General features: G+C 35.0%; 1 long non-coding RNA gene across 2 annotated transcripts; it reads right to left on the reverse strand.

Moving 5' to 3' along the window:
- Window positions 1-2,816: 2,816 nt before the first annotated feature.
- Window positions 2,817-5,936, reverse strand: LOC149799568 (uncharacterized). Of its 2 annotated transcripts, XR_016420911.1 has the most exons (6): window positions 5,808-5,936; window positions 5,380-5,469; window positions 4,322-4,518; window positions 3,664-3,821; window positions 3,361-3,467; window positions 2,817-2,929 (listed from the first exon to the last, which is right to left on the reverse strand). It is a non-coding gene; the product is annotated as an uncharacterized LOC149799568 (long non-coding RNA). The 2 variants fall into 2 exon arrangements; XR_016420912.1 differs by lacking the exon at window positions 5,808-5,936 and having other exon boundaries at window positions 5,380-5,792.
- Between the last annotated feature and the right edge of the window lie 1,227 nt (window positions 5,937-7,163).

Consider the following 7,163-nt stretch of genomic DNA (forward strand, 5'->3'; position numbering starts at 1 on the left):
TCCGGATGGCCACATTGGTGGCCTTATAGGATGTCTGTACAGCACCATAATTCTCATTCAGGACCTGCTAGACATCAACATACGTATTTTGTACACATGTTGACATGCTGACACAATTATCCATGCAGAAGTAGCGATAAAACGTTTCTTAATATGGCCACTGTGGCAACCACATTGTATGTGTGAGTGGCACCATCTTGTTTTTTCTTCCAGATATTTTCACACAAATATCATATTTAAAGATAACATGAATTCATACAAGATCTTGTCGGTTTATTTCATAACAGATTTTTCCCCCATATTAACATAATCTTTTGAGAACATTTATACATTATAGTTCTAGAAGGTTTTCATGCTGCCAGAAACTATTAAAATCACAGCAGAAAGTGTTATGTTATATCTTTATTCAGCACTGAAAAATATTTGTAAACTCTTAGAGTTTTTTTCCCTATATTAACTTAATTTGATGAAGATTTTCAGACTTTAACCTTTCCATTGGATTTATTTTTTCAAACATGGCATAAAAAGTATGTTATAGTAACCAATTTTTACATTGCCTTCACCATCGCAGAAATCTCTATTATCAATTTCCTAGTAAAGAAAAGCCAAGAAAATAAATGGACAGTTAATATTCACTTCAGGATTACAGACCTGAGGCAAATATGTCATTGTTAAATCAAACATTTTTATTGTGTTTCCTTTGACCTAAATATATATGTACTTGCTGTTACTCTAAACGAAGGCTGGTGACCCAGTTGATAACATAAGGATTTCAAAACAAGTGTGAGGAAATGAGAAACATGGCCAAAGAAAATGCATCTGAGCCTTGTATCCACCAGACGGGTTGGGGTGAACTGACCTTTTGGGGGTTTTAAGGATCAGTCTTTAAAATTAAGGCCTTAAAAATGTTGAGATCTTATATTAAAAATGACAATTTGAGCCTTGCAGATTCATGTCCACAGGTGCCCAAATAAAAAGGGGGGGGGGTGCAAGGGGCAAGCTTGTTGATGTGTTATAAAATAACTGACTTATCATTGGTGTGCTGACAGGTGATGTGTAATTAAATCACTGTTGTAATATTAATAATAAGTGAGTCTGCACTATGGAATTTCATACACCTAAACTAGCTCAACAACTAGAGGCAATTAAGAAATATATCCACGTTCGTGATTCTGCCAAATGGCAGATACAACAGCATCAGGAAGCTCAAGCGGCATTTACAGAAGGTAAAGAGCAGTTATACTTGTTATCTTTTTAGGGATGTGTTTGGATTTTGCCTTCAAGCTGGAGCAGTCAATGGATATATAATAAATCGCCATGGTCGGAATTTACCCCAAGATGGAATAATCGATGGGTAAAGTCTTATCCAAAGTCGGGGTTTTATTCAAGCTTCAGGTGCAAGTTTTTGTGCATGTCCATGCCCTTGCATAAAACACAGCTACACGTTTTTTTATATAGATATTTTTCAGTTGTAGACAGGAATAGTAAGTATTTGCGAGTGTTTGAAATGAATGGGTTCATTATGAATCGAGTGGCACTACATTTCAAAAGCAAAATTGGATTGAAATGCAAGAACTGTAGTACGGAATTAGTGTCACTTCTGGATCGTAGAATGGAATTGTGTGTGTGTGATTGGATTTTTAACGTAGCTTGAATAATTTTTCAGTCATATTGCTACGATGTCTGCAGTGTGGCAGTTTATAGTGATGTATAGCACTGGGGCATCATGCTGCAAACATGTAGTATGATGTTGCACCCAGTCACATTATCCTGACACCAGGCCGATCAGTCCTAACACTAACCTCTTAATGCTGAGCGTCTAGCGAGGCAGCTGTTAATACCATTTTTGTAAGTCTTTGGTATGACTTGGCCGGTTTTTGAACCCATGACCTCCCGCTTCTGAGGCGGATGCTCTAACCACTAGGTCATCGGAGCGGTCAGAATGGAATTGTAACAATTACAATGGAAGCAATTTGTATTATGCTTGTTGGGGCATTCCTCACTGATGGCTGTCAGTGACATCATCATGGGAATGTGTAACAGCCACATTTTGTAAGAACAAGGTGTAGTTGGTGAACAATACAGACACTTTTCTGCCATTTCCACTGGCTTCAGATCATATGATCTTCCCTCATTTTCCTCCATTTCCATGTATTTGGCCATGAAGGCAATGAAGACCTAGAGAGATTTAATAAAATTTGTAATTGAACTTGCTTTCATAATAGTCTGTGGGAGGGGTCCTCTTCCAGGCTGTCGGTGTCATCATCATGGAGAGGTGTAACAGAGCTAACAGTTACATGTTGAAATAACATTGCCATAAGACTGTGGCAATGTCATATAACGTTGTGGCAATGTGATTTGGTGAACTTGCTGGAATGCTGTATAATGTTATTAAAAAAAACTTCCTACAACATACTCACAACATATAAAACCTATATGCAAATCTGATGAAAGCTGCTTGTGTTTCTGAAACACATATTCCATACTGGTGGCAAGAATGTCCAAATCTATATTACAAAAATGAAAACATTACCATCCATCTAGGAGTTGCAAATGTATGAAATCCTCTTGTTGGGTAGTTTTACTAACAGGCTTTACAGCAGGGCCTTCCATTAGATTTAAATGTGGCAGGTAAGTTGACAAAGTAGGGTGAGGGGTTGGGAAGACCTACCCAAATGGGGATAATTCATTTTTTTTTAAAGTAGCATGGTGTAAGGTAAAAGTAGATGGGCTGATAAGGAATCCACTGAATTTACAGACTAAAGGTTCAGACCTTTGTTTTTAAGAGAAAAATGAAAGAAGGAAACAATACAACATATATTTTAATATGACTTTAATGTTTATTTTCTAGATTTAATTAAGATTATGAATCAGAATCAGTCTCCAACTCCACTGTAAAGTTTATCTATTACTTCTTCTGCTCAGGCACCTGCAAATTAAAACAAAATTGTAATGCTTAAATAAAGTCATATCATCTCAGCACTACTTTTATATGCAGAAGTCATGTTAATCAGCATTATAAAAATGTATGAAATTTTCTTCACTGCACTTGTGCTTCCCTTAATATCGTTAAGCCAAGATATAAGATAACTTTGCACTTGTCATTTCTGGCAAGTGGATAGTGCAATCAATTTGCGCAAAGATGAATTTATTTCGTCCAAATATTTCATGTGAATAAAAATTCCAAATGGAGGCACTTGTCCGATCAGACAAGATGTATGTATATTGTAGTTAGCTGTACTCTAGCTCTGATAGTCCTGGGCAATAGGATAAGCTGATTTTGTTATCAGTTTAGAAATACTATGCTTTAAAAGACGAAATTGAATCCAATATGAATGAAATAAGAGTCATTTGGATTACCTTGTTTTTTATCATTCTGCGTTGGTTGGGTGCATATTTGAGGGTCTCTGATATGGCCTCTTCCATTCCATTTGCCTTTGCTTTGCCACTATTTTTCAAGCAGGCTTCTGCAAGAGTAATACAATGTTTTAAAATAAGTTTCACAACAAAGGATGCCTTGCATTTTTCTAAATGCCAGCAATAATCAATGGAATATTTTTAAAACATGTACTTTGAAATGTGGTCTCAAGTTACTTTATCAATTCATTTAAAAATCTCTGGCAAGTCACATGAAAAACACAATTTAAATCAAGCCATACTTACTTATCAAAACCTGACATATCACAAGCTCTTGAAATGCTTTTTTCCCTTTACGTCCCTTTGGACTATACTCTGGCCAGTCTTTTTGTTCCAAGCATTTTTATCATCCTGCAAACACTATCCCCAATTGTAAACCTGCCAAGGGAGCTCAAGTAGCATATCTGAAAATAATAATAATAATAATAATATTACTATTTTTTGATTTTGATATTATTATTATTAGTAGTATTTCATGATCGATGTGACAAAATATGCTTGTATATGGTTATTTTTTGCCATGGTTTTGCAAGCAAATTTATTTTCTCTAACTTGAAAAAAAATTGATAACATTAACTATGCAACACAATGTACTAACAGCAATTATAAACCAAATTAACCACCGTGAATCTATTAACTTCATAAATGACATTCACTCAAGGATTGAATTAAAATAGCCACATAATATGTAATAGTGTATGTAGTAAAATACCTGTTACATGTTCATCTCTAAACATGTTTTGGCCTACATCCATAAGACAAAACAGCTGACCACTACATGTTCACCCCACCCCAAAAATAATTATACAGGCGCCGCAGAACCTGCATAATGCATATTGAGGTTCACAACAGCAAATAAAGGTTATAACAGTTTTATTAAATAGAAAATAAGGCCCCAATTTACCATCTTCTTGGAGAGTTTGGGATTCTCCTCCAACCTCTGGCAAAACCCGTCTAGTTCCTCCACTGAATCACATGGCATTGCAAGAATTTCTTCCCTATATTCTGTGTCTGGGCCTTGTGTATGAGCTTGGAGGGCCAGCTGCTCCAACAAATTCTCAACATTTGTGTCCAGTTTCATAAGTACATTGAACTGGAAATCTGTAAGACATTTGTGATGAAATTAGTTTTGAAAGATCAAGATCATTATTATAAACTCCTTATAAAGATCTGTACAGTGAACATGGGTTTAACAATGAAAAATATTTATGGAATGAAATACATGGTTTTTGAACAGTTTATTTGAAAATAAATAAAACTTTTCCCTATAATCCTTTATGTTTTTATTCCCTGGATATGTTGTTTCACTGCTGGTGTCTGTAAAGTCTGCATTCAATGTAGATGGTTTAGGCGTCTGACTTACAGAAAACAATGGTATACATAAGAAAGGAAAATAAAAAAACCCAATGGAATGATGAACAGTCGACACATCAATGAAAAACAATTCATTGTTTATTTGCACAAATAAGTCTTGAACAGTATGTTTTATGACATATAATTTAATTAATTAACATCTCACAATGTTCTGAAATAACAGTATCTAAGCTACAAGAGCTTGTGCTTTCATGTCATAATCTTCCATTTTCCAAACAAATTTTGATGTTGACTCAATGTATATGACCTTAGCATTGAACACTAACATTCAAAATGTCTACAAGATGACAAAACTATTATCAAGTGAAGTGACAACAAACCAATGAGTTTTACGTGCATCGAACATAAGCATTTTTAAATGCTACAAAATGTGTTTTTAGTGTACTGCCACAAATTACCCAACATTTTGTCAAACATAAAACAGTTCTACTACCTTAGATGAGAATTAAATTCATGAATACAGTGTATAATTGACTTACTCGTACTTAGTGAGCTGTAAATGAAATAAGAGATTATATAAAAGTCAACACCTGTAGTATTTGTTTCATTATTCTATAATGTACATTTTTTCCCATCCTCAATACTTACTACTTGCAGAGGAACTGGCAGAGAGAAATCTTTATATTCTCCACTCCAGAGTGGATGGGGATGGTGATGGTGTTGTCCTTCTGGATGCAGCTAAATGTATAAAAATAATCACTAGTCCTTAATTGCAGTAAAAAAGAAACAAAGAAATCAGACTGGATTGTTTGGCATGTAAACAAAATGCATACTGGTTGCAATGACCACTGTATATAAGGCAGTGATACAATATATCACAAAATGCATTCTTTTTTAACAAAACATCTAATCTCATATATACAGCATCATGAGTAAGTAAGTACTCTTAAACACATCTTATTAAACAGACAGAAAAATGATGAAATTTATACATACTTTTGATAAGGAATTTCCAATTGTGGCATGGTATAAATGCAATTGATAAAAAGAGACCAGATAAACTAAATAGAACATACCAGCAGGATAAGAGGAAATCTTGGAGTCTGCAAAATACTCTCCATTTCAGGAGGTTTTGGATGAGATGGCTGACCAGAAAGGTTTCCACTTGAGATTTTCATCTTTTTCTCAGTTCTTCATTTTCATCTGAAATATCAATGAGAACTTGTAAATACTGTATGAGTCCTTGAATACACTGACTCCTTGTGACATACAGGGTTTGCAGAACAATCGCTAGCAATATTCAACACTTTTAAATCCAGCTGGTGAATTTTCACCATGAAATGCATCCGAATGCAGTGAATAATCCTGGATCAAAGACAAAATAGTGTACAGAAATGTGCAATAAATTAGTCAAGTTCCAGACAAAACAAAGATATGATTTATCTCTGATTCATAATGACTTTTCTTGTGCTACACATTTTACCAATGCAAATTACATTGAATTTTGCAAATTAAATGGTACAATTAAGATATGTATGTCAAAAGATTACTAATCTTCAGCTTTCCAATTAATGCTAAACACAAGTATCAAGTCATGTATTTAGTCTCTCACCACCAATAAATGCATTCTTAAGTAATCATCCTAGAGTGCACCAAAGTCATGTGAACTTGATCCAATTCCAACATTACTGCTGCTTCAGTGCTTAGATCCAGTATTGCCTTCACTAACTGATGTTATTAATACCTCTCTCTCATCAGCATAATTTCCATCATTTTTCAAAACTCAAATTGTAAAACCTCTGCTGAAGAAACTAACACTACGCCATAACGATTTAAAGAACTACTGCCCGGTTTCTAATCTCCAATTCATAAAAAAATCTTAGAAAAGGTTGTTCGATCCCAGCTTGTATCTTGTCTGAATTCAAACAGTCTTTTTAGCAATGTACAATCTGCATATCGCCCTTGCCACAGGACACAAATTGTGTCTGGAAATAGATTACACTCCAGCCCAGCTGATCTATGTTGTGGTGTTCCACAGGGGTCTGGTCTTGGACCTGTTCTCTACATTCTATACACTCAGCTGCTCTCAAGTGTCATAGATCATCATCCAGTGTCTCACCAATTGTACACTGATGACACCCAAATATACAAATCTATCCACCCAAATGAAGTTGATGCTACCATCCAAGGTGTAGAGATGTGCATTTCTGATGTGAAATCATGGATGACTTGTAAAAAGCTGCAGATGAATGATGATAAAACTGATGCCATTCTGATCACAACACAAAGACTTTCTCATTCACATCCTTTACCTCACACAATAAATATCAGCAACATCAATATTAAATTCACACAATCAGTACAAAACCTAGGTGTTACTCTGGACAGTACTCTCACATTGCACCAACATGTCATGAACATATGCAAGGCTG

This window comes from Sinohyriopsis cumingii, chromosome 5 (assembly GCF_028554795.1).
Source record: "Sinohyriopsis cumingii isolate HCF-2022 chromosome 5, ASM2855479v2, whole genome shotgun sequence".
Classification (NCBI taxonomy): domain Eukaryota; kingdom Metazoa; phylum Mollusca; class Bivalvia; order Unionida; family Unionidae; genus Sinohyriopsis; species Sinohyriopsis cumingii.